Here is a 16,934-nt window from a genome sequence, read left to right as displayed (position 1 = left end):
TTCTGTGGGCTCATGGGTTGTATAAAAATTAGGACTTAATATCTCCTCTTGTCTCCTACTTCTCTTTTCCTTTCTTCTTCTTTTTTTAAAGATTTTATTCATTCATTCATTCATTCATTCATTCGTTCGTTCATTCATGAGAGATACAGAGAGAGGCAGAGACATAGGCAGAGGGAGAAGCAGGCTCCCTGTGGGGAGCCCGATGCAGGACTTGATTCCGGGACCCCGGGATCACAACCTGAGCCAAAGGGAGATGCTCAACCACTGAGCCACCTGGACATCCTTCTTTTCCCCTTCGTCTTATTGAAGACCAAAAAATGGCTCTTGCCAGAACCAGTTTCATGGGTGTGCCACCCATGTCATCAGTCCCACGGGGCCTGGGCTCAGAAGAGTCCCCCACTTGGTTTAAGGCTCTGCTGTCACTGTCTGGAAATCCTTAATGATTTTTTTTCTATTTGACAGAGAGCACGGGAGCACAAGCAGGAGGAGGGACAGAGGGAGAGGGAGAAGCAGGCTCCCCACTAAGCAGGGAGCCTGATGTGGAGCTCAATCCCAGGACCTCGGGATCATGACCTGAGCCGAAGGCAGATGCTTAACTGACTGAGCCACCCAGGTGCCCTGAAATCCTTTATGATTTTCAAACAAAGGGGCCCCCTGTTTTCATTTTGCATCAGGACTGGAAAATTAGGTAGCCAGTCCTGCTCTTGGTAACAAAAGACACTTTGAGGTGGGTTTCAAGTTTTCCATATTCTAGCCATGTGACCCTTCAAACTGTTCCCACTTCCCCAGCCTGGTTCCTTCCTGGTCCTGACAGTGGAAGGCCTATGTCTCTGCCCCTCTCTGTGTGTCTCACGTGAATAAAAAATAAAATCTTTAAAAAGAGAGAGAGAAAGAAAATAAAGTAGCAGCATGAGTCTTAAATAGGATACAGTACTTCTGTTTGATGTGCTAAAATGATTCAGCTTTGAAGGAAACGAAATTTCCCCCCACGAGTGCCATCTATAGCAAAGGAAGAGAAGGGAGGACTCACCTAAGAAAAACATAATTCAACCCTTAAAACTCTGATACATTGTGGCTTCCAGGTAGTCTATGCAACCATTTCTTTTAATGTTGGGCAAAGAATAGCTACTGCACCCCTAAGACCCTAACTCATTCATGCAATGCGACCGGAGAGCTGAACACCGTCCTCAACCAGCCAACCTTTACCAGGAGGCTTCTCTCACCCCCACACCCCAAGCCCCATGCCCCTTGTGGGCTTCAAAATAGTTTTGTGAAAATAGCATTTGCTCTTGATTTTTTTTCAAGGGTAGGAGTGTGGCATCTAAATCAATTTTAATGTATTTCGAATATATTCATTATCATGCACTAAAAAGTGAATTCCCATTTTGTGGCTCTCCCGAGGAGAGTGACAGGGCCTCGTTTGTGACAGCCCCGGGCATAAGCAATCATTGTGTCGCTTAATTAGCTATTCCCCATGCTAGTGTGAGGGACATATGTCTATTCACTGTAACAAACACCAAGAGCGGCCGGGCGCTTTCATGCTTCTGCTCCATGCAGATAAAAGCAGCACAAGTGCAAGCTCTCCCAAGGACCTGCGGCCCCAGCCGGCCCCAGCACGATCAGCTTGCATTCACCGATTGGTTCCAGTTTATTAACAGCCTATGAACTTCTCATCGGCTCCTGGACCGGTCAGGACCGTCACCTGCAACCGCCAGCCTAGAGCTGGCTTTCTCTTCGGGGAACAGGGAGGAGCCTGGGTCTGGGTCCGCTGGGCCGGATGCACCCTCGTTGGGAGCACAAAGAACAATGTATCTGGGGAGTCGCAAACTTCAGCAGTGGAAAAGCAGATGATCTTCTGGGCAGATCTAGACAGTTCCCCACCGGGTTCAAGCAATTTTCGGCTGCATGAGACTTGGGCAATTTTAAAGTCAACTTAAATTCTTATCATTTCCATTTTTAAATAGAACTTTGAATTCATGAAAGAGGGAGGCAGGACCAAACTGGGGGGGAGACCTTCCCTTTGGAAACAGCAGGAAATGAAAACTGGGTCCCCAGTGCTGTGCACCCCCTATACTCCGCCTCCGCCTCAGGAGTCTGGGCCTCTACCGCCGTCTTAGAACCAAGTCTGATTCCTTTTAGCTGACCATTTCACCCTGTGTATTAGTGTGCTAGGGCTGCCATAACAAAGCACCACAAAGTGGGGAGCTTCACAGTCCTGGAGGCCAGAAGTTTGAGATGATGGTGTCGGCAGGGTTGGTGCCCTCTGAGGGCTGCGGGGGAGAGTCCTTCTGTTCCAGATCTCTCCCTTAGCCTGGTGGATGGTTGGCTTCCTCCTGTGTCTTCACTTTGTCTGCCCTTTATGTGTGTCTCTGAGTCCCAACTCCCCATTTTGGTAAGGACACAGTCACATTGCATTAGAGCCTGTCACAATGACCCCCTTTTCATTTGCCTACATCTGTAAAGACACATCTCCAAATAAGGTCATAGTCTGAGGGAGTAGGGGTTAGGACTTCAACATATCATTTTTGGTGGGACACAGTTCAATTCATAATACATTGTTTAAGGGATAATAAGAAGCACCATTTACTCTAACCTCCCCATCCCCATCCCGGGACTGACATGATATTGGAGTTTGTGGACAGGGTGAAAATATGAAACTCTCTGATTTCCCATCAGCTGCCAAAGAGCAGAGCCATCATGTAGGTGCCTCCACCAAGTATCACAATGACCTCTAAGATACTGCGAAATAATTCAATTTCACTTGGAGAGGGGCATGCTCTGTTTTTCATCTCCTACTATTTTACACAGGGTCTAATTTGGTGGAACCCAGAGTCTTCAAACATATGCCAAATCTATTTCAAAGAGTCAGAACTTGACCCTCCTAAGGGGAGAGCTGAACCCCTTTGAGCACGGACCCAACAAGTGTGATGGCCTGGGGCACCCACCTAGCAACTGGCAGACCAAAGTCGGGAATCCAGGGCCCCAGGGGCCAACCCAGTACTCTAACGAGGGGGTGTGGGACAGGCGGCACACAACTTCTAGGATGGCTTCCTGAGCAGTAAGACAGCTCCAGGCTGGCTTGTGAGGGTCACTCCTCAGTTCAGCCCCATGGAGGCTGGAGAGCTCCTACACATCCCTGGCAGGTTTCCTTCCCTCTTTTAGAATGGGTTGTAGGGAATCCAGGAATCTCCAGTCTGGAGCTCTGAAGAAACGCATATTATCAGCCAGCGTCTGGACAATGCTTCTAGTAACTGGACAGCTTTGGAATGAAGGCACCCAGGAGAGGTCCACTGTCAGCCGAGGGTTGATACTCTGATTCCAAGTTAGCAGTAAGAACAAGCGCTTGGATCCTAGAATCAGGCAGATGGCAGTCCGAATCCCAGCACCACCACCTGCCAGCTGTATACCTGGCACCCGCTACTTATATCCTGACTTCTAGAAAATTCCTACCTCTCTCCTAGGTGCCATATGGATGAGCACCCATAATACATATGCATTCCTTCATAAATAACCAACACAGAATTGACCTTAAGAAGGGTCATTTTTATTAGGTATTCTTCCTAGGTGAATCCATGGATGGTGGAAGTCTGTTGCATGGTGAACCCATGAAGAAGAAGTGGTTTTTAAACACATGAAAACAAACCAAAACTTGATTTTCATTTCATCTTAAGTTATTTCAGAGAATGAATAAACCATAAAGTAGCTGTCAAGATTGGCGTGTGGAGGATATGTTTTCTTTCTCCCAGATACCACCTTACTCTACTCCCACAGGTCATAAACTGTCAGAATCTACCAACGACAACAATTCGAGAATGTTGGCGACTCCAATGAGCTTCCTGTCTTGGATACGTCAGCCTTGGAAAGCCACTCTCCTAGGACAAAAGAAAATAGATGGACTGCCAATACACGTACTGATTTCTATTGAGAAGTTTCTGGTGAATTAAATAATTATCCTAGAAGAAACCCCCAGTGGGTAATGAGGATTTGGTTTCCATTTTTGAGAACATGAATCTTTCCAAGGAGGCAAGTCTCTCTGAATGCTCTGTCAATGTTCCCCATCATTGTTACCTTTGTCTCCATGAAGTCAGCAGGTCAGGTCACCATCGCTCCAGTATGCAGTGGAAAAAAATCAAGGCTCACGGGGTCAAGAGATTCCCAGAGTCACATGGCAGAGCCAAGAGCAGGACAGGAGCCTCAGCCACTGCATTGGACCCATTCTCTCTACTGTTCCAGACTGTTCCAGAGTGTCCTACACTGTTCTACTCTGTTCTCTACTCTTCCACACAGTTAGTTCTACACTATTCCACACTGCCTCATCTGTGCCTTGGGGCCCAAAGCAGGGATACTGGAAAAATTGTGCCACTCAGTTTTCAGGTATATTCCAAATGTCTAAGAAATTTGTAAATCCATTTTGCCTTTACTGTTAGTAAGAGTGATCGCCCTCTGGCCATGTTTAGCCTTAGTAATGGCTACAAGTCTCTCAGACACAAGAAAGGAAGCCAAGCAGCTCCCCGTGTATCCTTACTTCAGGGTTATCTGAAGGGCCTCCATCCATCTACTTCCCAACTAATAGCTTCCCAAATCTTTATTTCCTTATTTGTCTCAAATATCCATAGAACTGAAATGCAAATATTTGTAGGAAAAAAGAAATACAAGGAGCCTCCTTAGTCATCACCTCTGTGTGAATGAGTTTATTAGAGATCCATCAAAGAGAAAGACCCGTAAGGGATCACAGGGCAGGGATCACTTCATACATATGGAAACTGAGGCCCAGAGGGGTCCCTGGCAAGACATTGCTGGAGACAGTCTCATCACTTTGAGTTTGATGCTGTTTCCAGAAAACATGGTCCCTCCCTGGGCATCTTTCTAGGAAAGGGGTGGGGGACCTCATGGAAGTGGGCCCCAGCTATGGCCTGGGATGTGGAAGATACTGTTAAAAAAAAAAAAATCAAGTCCTGCTGGTGAGTCAGGCTGGCTGGGGACAAATCTCTTCTCTGAGACTCAGTTTCCCCACTTGAGGAAGGAAGAATAAAAATACCGCCACCAACCTCATGGGGTTATTAAATGAAATGGGGCCACTTGGGTAAAAGGCTTAGAACAGGGCCTGGCTGGGTCTAACTGCTCAGCTAACATGTTCACTCGTGCCCCTCCCCCCAGGCTGAACTGGCACCCCCAGCCCCCCAGCCAGCCATCTGTCCCGTGAGCATGTCTGCTTCCCCTCCCCTACCACCTCGTCCCTCTGTGTACACTTAGAACCATGGGCTGGCCCATGAGGGCAGGCCCTCCACACATGCTTGGTGAGGGAGGGACTGGCCTTGGGGTCAAGCCGTGGGTGGCAAAGACCTGGGGAACAGGTGGTCCTCACAGGGATAGGCAGCTGGGCAGCAAGAGCAAAGCCTCGCCCTCCCCCGGCTCATGACCCAGAGAGGCTGGAAGCAAGAGCGGAGACCACATCGTCCTCTGCTCACACGTTTGCCTGGCTGAGGGCTCCTCGGTCTTCTGTCCATCCTCACCCAATGGCAGAGACCAGTTTGGAGCATTTAAACCAGACTTTACCGGAAGCCTGAGGATGCCAGAAGGAAAAAAGAAAATAAACGGAATACAGTTTATCCTATTCTACGTGGGTTCCTGCAGAAGGTGTCTTCCTGGCTGCCCCGAGGCCACCTCTGGGGGTGAAAGTAGAAACCATCTTCCTTCGTCCAGGAGCCTCTTCCTGCCCATAGATGTCCCTCAACATCTAAGGGAACAAGGTCCAGAGAGAGCAAGTGAGAGAGACCCTCTCCTGCTCAAAGCCACATCTTGGCTCCTAGGGTCCTGTCTAAGAAGTAACACCCCCAGAAGATTAAGAATGGGAGAGTAACCCCCTCAGGGGGATCTCTCCAGGGCTGTGGCCTTATCTCATGGTTTCTTTAGACAACACAACAGAATATAACACAAGGATCCCAACACACACACACACACACACACACACACACGCACACACATGCTTGGTGAGGGAGGGACTGGCCTTGGGGTCAAGCCATCAAAGCCACATGCATCAAAGCCATGCAGTAGAGGGCCTATTACAAGACTGGGGCCCCTTTTCTTTTGTAGGGTGCGGCCGAGAGGCTGACCTGTACCCAAGACAAAGAGGTGGCATGGCCTATAGGAGCAAGAGCCCCAGAGAGCAACAACTTCTTCCCTGAGTGTAGGTAGGGTGGCAGAAAGTTCCTGGGGGACATGGTTGAGAAGGAAGCAAGCAGACCGGGGGGCGGGGGGAAGCTTGGCAGAGGGAGCCCACAGAGCGGGAGAGAGCAGAGAGCTATCACCTCAAGGTTCTAGCTTATTTCTGCAGCTGGCTGCGACAAGACCCCCTCTTCACTGTCATTCTTTTTCTTCTTCAGCTGTATCAGAACTTCACCCTCACTTGGTCACCTATTAGCACCTCTTCTCCTTTGGCATCAGAACCTTGGTTTTATTTAGGATTATAATGGGCTGAGATGTATGATTGCATTCCCCCAGCATCCCTTGCACCTATGTGATCAATATGTTCCGATTAATAAGACCAAAGACTATGTAAAAGATGCTGATTTGGCTGGGTGGTGTGCTCCTTTGCCCTCTGTCATTTTGTTCCCCTACCACTTGGAAGCAGGTATCATGGCTGGATTCTGCAGCACCCATCCTGGACTGTGAGGTGATCTTAAGGGTAGAAGCCAAACACTAAGATGGTAGGGCAAAAAAGCTAGAGGGATGCACAGAGCAGCCCTGGCACTGGCTATCCCCAGATTTCTTTTACAAGGGGTGGGGAATATATCTCATTTCAGCTACTATTATTTTGTGTTTTCCATTTTGTTCAGGGGAAACTAATACTGATAAAAATCCTCTGCCCAAAGGGGGAACAAAGTTCTTCTCGTTTTATGTGGTCAGGGGTGGGTCAGGCCCAGGGAAACATTTTTCCTAAGTAGAAAATGCCGACAAGAGTTACGTGCCAACAAGGGTTGGGGTTGTTTCAATTACATATTGTGATAGAATAAACTACCTCCACACAGGGCAGCTTGAAACTACCATTTCATTATTTCTCAAGATTCTGAAGGTTAGTAATTTGTTCTCCAGCACCCAGGAGCACTGGCAGTGGACGCACATTGACAGCACCATCCAGCCACGAATGGAAAATTCTCCCTGGTGCAAAAGTGAACAAAAGCAGTTTGCAGCATGAAAGCAATTGCTCAAGCCTGATAACAGGCCTAGGGGGAAGTCTGAAATGAGAAATGGGAGGCCGTTTTGTGTGCTCTCAGTGGGGCCTCACACATGCCCAACAGAGGAAAGTGAAGACTTTGACTCCCCTCACAGCCGCCTGGAATCCAATCCCACAGGATTTGCATCCAGTGATACAGGGAAGCTGGCTGCAGGCAAGGTCTGTCCGTCTGAAGCTGTGCCATAATCTAGGAAAGACAGATGGCCATCAATGGGAGCTTCCTCTCTCCCAAATGGGAAAACAAGAAGCAGAGAATGGGAACAGGGGCCAGTTACCATATCCACCATGGACGCTTAGTTTCCCCAAATTTGAGAAGGTATCTGTAAAAAAAATGCATGGCAGAGATGTTTGTTTTTGCAGCAAAACAGTTTGAAGGTGATGAAGGAACAAGAGGGCTGAGATTCATTCATCCGTCCATCCATCCATCCATCCAGTCTAAAAGTATTTACTTGGAACTTTGTATGTCCCAGGCACAGTTCTAGGCTCTGAGAACAAAATTTTTGTGATATAATTTTATATAGGGAAGAAAACAAAGCTCACAGGTAAAGGGGCGTGGTCATTATAAGGTTAGAGGTCAGGAGAGGCAGCTGGACTAAGAGGACCTGCAGAAGTGTGAATCACCTGCCGCTCAGTGGGTGCGCCAGGGAGAGGAAACTGCGAGAGCAATGGTGTGAGGCAGGGATGAGGCTGGGTGTTGCTGAAAGGTCCCCGGGGGCCTGTGTGGTTGGAGCACAGTAGCTGAGGGGCAGCAGCATAGGGCATGGAGGAAGGCAGGAGGGGAGTCTGAGGGGCCCACAGAGCCACAGGTACTCGCACAGCCTCTCTCTCCACATGGCTCTCTAACAAAAGTGTTGGGTTTCAAAAATGGTAGCCAGGTTCCAAGCACAAAAGCTCAGAGACAGGACTGGGTGTAGCCTTTGGGTCCCTGGATTCAGCTGAGTATGTCAGAAAAAGCTTTGAGTGAGGATGGACCTGACCCCACTGACCTACACTTTATTAAGAACTGGGGTAGTTGGGATGCCTGAGTGTCTCAGCGGTTGAGCACCTGCCTTTGGCTCAGGACATGACCCCGGAGTCCCGGGATCGAGTCCCACGTTGGCCTCCTGCATGGAGCCTGCTTCTCCTCCCTCTGCCTATGTCTCTGCCTCTCTCTCTGAGTCTCTCATGAATAAATAAATAAAATCTTAAAAAAAAAAAAAAAGAACTGGGGTAGTCTCCAGATGTTCACTGGAGGAAGCTTGGGTGTTGGTCATTTATCCACAAGAAAGTGAAGACTGAAGGCTCAGACGGGGGGCATCCAGGTGGCTCAGTCAGTGAAGTGTCTGCCTTCAGCTCAGGTCATGATCTCAGGATCCCGAGATCAAGCCCTACATCAGGCTCCCTGCTCAGTGTGGGGTCTGCTTCTCCCTCTTCCTCTGCTTCTTCCCACCCCTCTCATGCTTGCACACTCTCTCCCTCACTCTCTCAAATAAATAAATAAAATTTAAAACAATAAAAAATAAAAATAAAAAATAAAGGCTCAGATGGAGCCACTCCTAACATGGGGGCAGCCAAGAGGAAGAGGAGAAAAAAGCCCCCATGGCCTTCTTGGCCCCATTCCTTTCTCTCCCCTCCCCTGGCTACAGGCCTCAAGCACATGCATGGGATGGGGCGAGCTCTGGGAGGACACATCCCCTTGGCCCCAGGCACTCCTCTCCCCATGGAGAGGGACACAGCCAGAGCAGGACTGGAGTGGGTCCCCTCAAGCCTGTGCCCAGAGCAAGCTGCCTGAGTCTGAGCGTTCAGAGGCAATTCAGGTTCAGACCATGACCGCAGGGAACCAGAAGTATCAAGATTTGATCATCAGGCCACAATATGGATGATGAGTTAATTCCCCCAAAGATAGCACCTTGTCCTCAGCACAGAGCCTCCCACAGATGTCCAGCCATGGTGTAGCCCTGGCGTGGGGGGATGTTTCCAACATCCACACGGCATCGCAGCAGAAGGAACAGGGGAGTGACGCCAGGGGGACAAACACAGAATCTCACCCAGGGCTCCTGGTCAGGGCCAAGAATCTGTTTGCAGACAGTCCTCTTTTTTTTTTTTTAATTTTTATTTATTTATGATAGTCACAGAGAGAGAGAGAGAGAGGCAGAGACACAGGCAGTGGGAGAAGCAGGCTCCATGCACCGGGAGCCTGATGTGGGATTCGATCCTGGGTCTCCAGGATCGCGCCCTGGGCCAAAGGCAAGCGCCAAACCACTGCGCCACCCAGGGATCCCTGCAGACAGTCCTCTTGCACTGATTTTAGAAGAGGCTGCGTTTTGAGGCCACACAGCTTGAGACCCAAACCGGGACCCCTCATGCCTTCACTGCCTCCACCTGTCCAAGTCCCAGTGACAGACAAGAGACAGGTGAGAATAGCCAAGGTGACAGCGGGAAGGTAGATAGACATCAAAGAAAACCGGACGGGGACACACTTTGGGCTATCGCCCGGCTCACGATGCCTCTTTTTCTTGGCACTACAGTTGGCATCTATTATTGGGGTAGTAAGACAAAGAGAATTTCATTCACTAAAATCCAGAGAGAGCGCTGCCTTTGATCCGATGACACACGGCGATGGGTTGCCAGGGTACACGCAGAGGAGAAAGACATCTTCCGAAGAGGGTGAGTCCTGCTAGCCAGAGGGCAGAGGGATGGCTTTGGGATGCAAGTTTAGGACCTGGGCTGGAACCAGGTGCAGTAACGGGCAGAGAAGCTGGAGAGATTGAAAAGGAAAGGGTAGGAGGACAGCAAAGAATTAAAGTTGCTAGCAGATGTCGGCGAAGAGAAGTGGCTGATGGGGTCTGGGCTGTTTGCTGCTGGTGCGCATGGGGCAACCCTTTGGAGCTCCGTGAGCATATCCTAAAGCCACACTACTGCGGCAGCCCAGGAATACTATAAAGGGGAAAAGGCAGTAGAGTGGAAGGGTGCCCCAGGGGGCATCCCAGGGGGACGCTGCAGCAGCAATGAGCAGGCCCCTCTGCCTCGAATTTGTTACACCAGCTCCGAGCAAGCATGCAACGGAGGCGTGAAGCAGCAGCCTGGCTAGCTGGAGCCACGGCCAGAGCGGGGAGCTAACGGGATCTGAGATGTGAAGGGTGAGAGGCGCTGCCTCGATTGTCCCCTTTGATAAAAAGCCCTCAGCCCTGCCTTATTGCCGAGCATGCAAGAATCCAGAAATGCAGGCAAGTCCCTGTTCTATCAAAGCCACTGAAACTTTGCCCCAAATGCCCTACAGCACTTTCAGCGGCCCCACTGTTAAAGTTGGGGAGAATCAAGTCAGTGGAGAGGGTGTCATCGCTCTTCTCGAGCCCTATTATCAATATAGTACTTCCGATCTCCCCATTTGGACAAAAGCAGCTGCCATGTGCCCGGAAAATAAAGGTCATAATAGGGGACGAAGGAGCATGAAATTGGCCCTGACCTTAGTCTCCAGGCAATGTGGGAAGCAGTGCCAGTTTCCACAGCTGTACCCCTTTCTCTCCTGTGGGTGTGTGTGTGGAGGGAGCTGATGGAGGCCACACCCCCCCCCGGAAATTCTAGAATATTCTAGAATATTCTGGCATTCCAGCAACTATTTGGTAAGAGTAGGTCTCATCACAGCAAGAGAACTCTGCTGACCAAGACACCATCACTCCACAGCTTCCGGGGAGGGCTTTCCCTGGTGGAAGAGACATGTTCACATCCATAAGCATGGAGGCAAGAGAAAGAAAGGGCAATTTTCCCCTGATTGTCTTAGTCTGGGCTCAGCTTCCATGACACTGAGCTGGCCCTAACTCTCTCTGGGCCTTCGTGGCCCAAACCGCAACATGGGCCCTTGCTCTCTTGACTTCATGGGGCTACGGTAAGGCTAAAATGAGTTAACAGATGTGGTTTGCAAAGAAATAAGAACAAGGGTATTCCTGGGACGCTAACATGCCCTTCCCAGCTGGTTAGAACTGGCCAGGGGACACCTGGGTGGCTCAGCGGTTGGGTGTCTGCCTTCAGCTCAGGGCATGATCCTGGAGTCCTGGGGTCAAGTCCTGCATTGGCTCCCTCCAGGGAGCCTGCTTCTCCCTCTGCCTATGTCTCTGCTTCTCTCTGTGTGTCTCATGAATAAATAAATACAATCTTAAAAAAGAAAGAATAAATAAATACAATCTTAAAAAAGAAAAAAGAAAAGAAAAAAAAAAAAAAGAACTGCCACCGCCACACAGCACCTGCCTGCAAACCCGGGCCTTGGCAACATCTGCCACAGAGCTTGTCCTGCCACCTCCACAAGACCATGTTGGGCAATCTCAGGTTGTAACATTTCTGAAAACATGTTTTCACTGATTGACAGACCAGAGGAAGGCAGTGCACCATATCTCAACTCTTCTAGGAACTGCTTCTAAAAACAAGATTGCAGAAGGAGGGTGTGTGCCATGGTGTGGCAGGGGCTGGGGGGCTTTTGCTTGTCATACCCCCCACTCCCCCAACCTTCCTGGTATCTCTCCATCCTGGTTCCATTCACCATTCCAGCCATCAGGGCACATTCCTTGTCCCCTTCTGCTTCCCAGATCCTCCTCCAAGAGGCTTCCGCTGCCAGCAACCTCTCCGTCTTCTCAGAAGCGAAAGCAAAGCCTTGGAGTCCTAAAAACCGTGGCCCTAAGACCAGCTGCATCAGCATCAACTGGGCGCTAGATCACAATAAAGCTCCACCCAGGGGCCCAAAGAAGCACCCCGGGTGCTACCCAGGCTCACTGACCCGGGCTCTCCACTTTAACAAGACCCTGGGTGCTTCCCAGGCTCTGATTACCTGGCCCCAAGAGGCAGGCCTCCCCATATTTTGTCACCTGATACTGCCAGGCAGGTGTTCACACATGAACTTCATATCCTCAGGTGGATTACAAATCACTAGAAGGCACGGTGCCCACACTTTTGAGAGGACCAGACACAGGGCTCTGCACGCAGACATCCAGTGAACTTGGCCAGTCTGTCTAGATGTGGCCTGTGTCCTCATTCGTTCACATGTTTGCTGGACCCCTGGTAGGGGCCCACCCCCGTTCAAGGCCCCAGGATACAGAGGAGACCACTGTTCCTGCAGAGCCTCCCCTCAAGCGTGGAAGAAATAAATAAGCAGGTAAGACATGCATGTAAGTAGGTAAGTAAGTGATGAGGCCATTTGAGCTGGCAAGTGCCATGGAGAAAATAAAGCTGGCAGGAGTGACAGTGGCCAGTGGGGAGGTGGCCCCATTAGGATGGATGGTCTGAGAAGGTCTCCTTAGGGGTTCATATCTACACCAAGAGCCCAACGACGGGAAGGCATGGGCTGAGGCTTCTAGATGGAGGAAGTGGGGAGGGCTAGGGTCCCACAGAGGGGAGGGCCTGACTCATGTTTTCCCATGGGTCCTATCTACCCTGCCCGATCCCAGGTGACCACAGCCTCCCCCCACCATGTCTCATCTGTCCACCACCAGCCTCTCGGGGAAGGACAAATCCCAGGCCTGTGTCCACCCGTCTGTACCTGTGTGCCTGGCCAATGTGCAGGCCTTCCTCATTGTCGGGTAGCCACAGGCATGCCCATCTGCCCATCCTTTTCTCCAGAGCCAACTTTGCTCTTGCTTTAAACATGGTTGAGACCTCATCAAATATCCATGTGCCCAAGTGACAGGGATAAGGAAACAGGGCTTCTTTTAATAACGCTCTTCTTGAATAGTCAGTCTCCTCTTCCTGGTTGGGACCAGGTGAAGCCATCCTGGCCCTCACTACACACTGCTCAAAGTGTGGTCTTCCTACGGGCATCACCCCCATCTGGGAGCTTATCGGAAACACAGAATCTCAGGCTCTACCCAAACCTACCCAACCAGAATCTGTAGTTTTTTTTTTTTGTTTGTTTGTTTTTTTATTTATGATAGAGAGACAGAGAGAGAGAGGGAGGCAGAGACACAGGCAGAGGGAGAAGCAGGCTCCATGCACCGGGAGCCCGACGTGGGACTCAATCCCAGGTCTCCAGGATCGCGCCCTGGGCCAAAGGCAGGCGCCAAACCGCTGCGCCACCCAGGGATCCCCCCAGAATCTGTAGTTTAACAAGACCCCGAGGTAATCCGGTCCAGAGCAGAGAGTTCCGCCTCCAGACTCCAGTGATCTCTGGAAACTACCAAACAAGCCACGTTGAACAGCTCACATTACGTGAGGCAGGCAACCATCTAACTCATGGTCTAAAGCACGCCCGTGAACAGAAGCATAATTATGAGCTTCACAGGGCACAGGGAGGTTAAGCAGCCTGCCCAGAGGCCTGGAAGTGGGAGGCTGAGTGTGAGCACCCATGGGTCTGACTATAGGGCCTGGCCTCTGGCCACCCACCACGGCATACGAGGAGTCCTCTCAGAGATTGTGCGGTTAGCTCTGGTGCTGGAACAGAGTACTACACACTGGGGTGTATGACATGTGCTGCCTCCCAGTTCTGGAGGCCAGAAGTCCAGCTGTCGGTAGGGTTGGTTCCTTCCCAGGCTGTGAGGGAGAGCCTGTCCCATCCCTTACCCCATCTTCTGGTGATCTGCTGGCAGTCTCTAGCATTTCTTGGCTTCTAGAAGCATCACCGGGATCTTTGCCTTCATCTTCACATGTCTCTGTGTCCAAATCTCTCCGCCTTTCCTAAGGACACCAGTCATATTGCATCAGGGCCCACCTTCATGACCTTGTTTTAACTCATTGTATCTGCAATGACCCTATTTCCACATGAAGTCACATTCGAGGTACAGGGATGAGGACTGAGATGTGACGTTAGGAGGACACAGTCAACCCATCACGGAGGTTGACAAAAAGACAGTACCAGCTGACTCTGTGCCTGTACTGGTTGGTGTCAGCTCACTCAGTCCTCACCATGACCCTGGAAGTTCTAGTCTCATCCTCGTTTTACAGATGGAAGAAACTGGGCCACTGCCAGGTAGTGTGTTTTGTCCTAAGTCACGCAAGTCAGGCCCATGTTGTATGGCCTCGAAATGTGTCCTACAGCCCTCTCAGATGGTTCATGTCACATGCCCCGTGTGCAGTACTTTGTTACAGCACCAGAGTTAAAAGCAGCATCTCTGATGTGACTCCTCCATCTGATGTGGTGGGTGGTCTGGGAGGATACTGATATCACGTTTATATCATTTCTTTCTTTTAAAACAAAGATTTTATTTATTTATTCATGAGAGACACAGAGACACAGGCAGAGGGAGACACAGGCTCCCCGAGGGGAGCCTGATGCGAGACTCGATCCCACGACCCCGGGATCATGACCTGAGCTGAAGGCAGACGCTCAACCACTAAGCCACCCAGGCGCCCCTCGATTATATCACTTCGTTAGCAAATTGTTGCTGGGTTTTGGCTCGGTGTGTCCAGGACAGTGTCTCTGAAACTGAGCTATATGGTCTAGTAGAAGATCCACGGTGTTCGGCAAGCACGAGGACCCTTGGTGCAGAGAAAACATGCACTTAAAGCAAACAAAACAGGAATGCCACCTTAGTCTGAAGGAAAACCATAAACTAAGTGTCTCTGGTGGTGCCTAGCAGGTAGCAGGTGCCCAGGAAATGTTAGCCACCGTTGCTATTTCACTAAGCAGCTACAATGTGCAGGGCTCTGGGCAAGGCACCTGACTTCTATTTCCTTCTAAGGCTTATAACCACCCTAGGAGATAAATACTATTATTCCCAGGGGCATCTGGGTGGCTCAGTCGGTTAAGCATCCGACGCTTGGTTTTGGCTCAGGCGGTGATCTCAGGGTCGTGAGATCGAGCCTGGCATCGGCATCAGCTCCATGCTCAGCAGGGAGTCTGCTTGAGATTCTCTCCCTCTGAACCCCTCCTGCCCTCACTCTCTCGTGCACGTGTGCTCTCTCTCTCTCAAATAAAAATGGATAAATCTTTTTTAAAAATACGATTAGTCCCATTTTATTATAGACGAGGAAACAGAGGCCCCAGTGAGTAAAACTTAGCTCGAAGAGCAAAGGCAACAGGCCAGCTCTTATCCCCAGCCCAGGGCCCAGGACTCTTCTTTGTAAGACATAAAACAGGCTGAGACTCTGAGCAGAAAAGCCTCCGAATATTACAGCAGAGGAGATTTGCATGTACCACGTGGCCAGGCCTCCGCATCCAAGTTCATATTTCCAGGTCAGAGCGCCTTCTGGGGAGGAAGGCGGCGGCCTCCCAGCTCCGGTCTCCTTAAGTGCACCCTGGGAAGTCTTCACACTGCCTTTCTTTTCCCCCGGTGGTCTAATCTGGAGTCAGATCCAGCCGCTGGCTCCTACAGCCGGGGAAGGACTGCGAGCCAACAGGAAAACAACAGGTGAGCTTCTGAACAGTCCCCTTCTGTGCCCCAGGCAGGGTGTCTGCCCGGGCGACCGCAGGGCCGCAGTGACTTCCAGAACCTTCTGTCTCTGCAGGTGTTTTAGGAACTTGGCCTCAGCGCTTCAGTGACCCATATTTTATTACCTTTCAGGTTTCTATAATTCATCATTCACTCCTTTCTGAAACCCTAGAATGAAAGTATAGCAGCTCAGCGCCCCGGCCTCTCCCCCATTCTCTCCCCAAACACATCGGCCTATTTGTTCTCTTTATCCCTGCTCTTCCTGTTGCATTCTGCACATTCAATGGGGAAAGAGTGAAACCGGATGGCTGGACCCAGTGCGGGGAAATGACTTCAGAGCCACCTTTGTTTCCCCTCATTCCTTTGAGCACACTTGGCCCTGCGTCTCTATGAAAGGGCTTGTTTGAACCATTTGGAACATCTAGCGAGCGAGGGATGGCTGTAGCCAGAATCGCTCGCATCTTTTCAGGCTGCCTGAGACTCTAGATTAAACTGCCAAATTTTTGCAACAAAACTAACCATGACATTGGACATTGTGTTATAAATTAGCCACAGCCTTCCAAGCAAATTGTCTCTTTTCATTGTATCAATGGAAGCCTTTGGAACATTTGGCTTCAGCTACTGACTTTAGGGAGACGCAGAGAATATTTTTGTTCTGCCCCAAACCAACCCCTTCAGGCATCGAGTCACATGTACTAATAACGTATGTATCTTTAATTCGCAGTTACCTTATCACGCTGACCCGGAGGACCTCTGTGCGTGACATCCCATGTCCCTGCCTCAAATTCTGCAAACGTGCTTTTAGGTGTTGATGGGACAGGATCTCTCCGGTTGTTCTTAAAAAAGGATGTTACTTCTCTCCTTTACACTGCTTTCCACAAGGATGACTTGAAATTTCTTTTAAAGAAGAGTTCTTTCAGGATACGTGGGGAGAGGTATTAAAATGTGTTCTTCTAGAGCTCCAGGGACATGTAGAATTTCAGCATTTGGTCCTCACGGAAGCAGTGAGAATGTCTATTTCTGTTAGATCACCCTGAGTTTGAAAAAAAAAACAAAAACAAAAACCCAAACATCCAGTCTGTTTGAGCTCTGTCGCCAATAGCCTAATCAACCTTTTATTAGTAAAAAGGAATCTGAAAAATACTCAGATGCCCTCTGATTTTTGTTTCCTAATTTTTTCTTTCAACATTTCTCCACGCACACAAAAAGAGTCACAAGACAAACGTGGACTTGGAAATACTCTTAAGTAGTCAAGTTTATTAAAATTGGATCCAAATGACATTTATTAAAAATACAATAGGGACGCCTGGGTGGCTCAGCCGTTGAGCGTCTGCCTTCGGCTCAGGTTGGGACCCTGGGGTCCGGGATCA

Source organism: Vulpes lagopus, chromosome 20, assembly GCF_018345385.1.
Source record: "Vulpes lagopus strain Blue_001 chromosome 20, ASM1834538v1, whole genome shotgun sequence".
Classification (NCBI taxonomy): Eukaryota; Metazoa; Chordata; class Mammalia; order Carnivora; family Canidae; genus Vulpes; species Vulpes lagopus.
The sequence above is the reverse complement of the archived record's forward strand: the minus strand, read 5'-3'. Positions refer to the sequence as shown.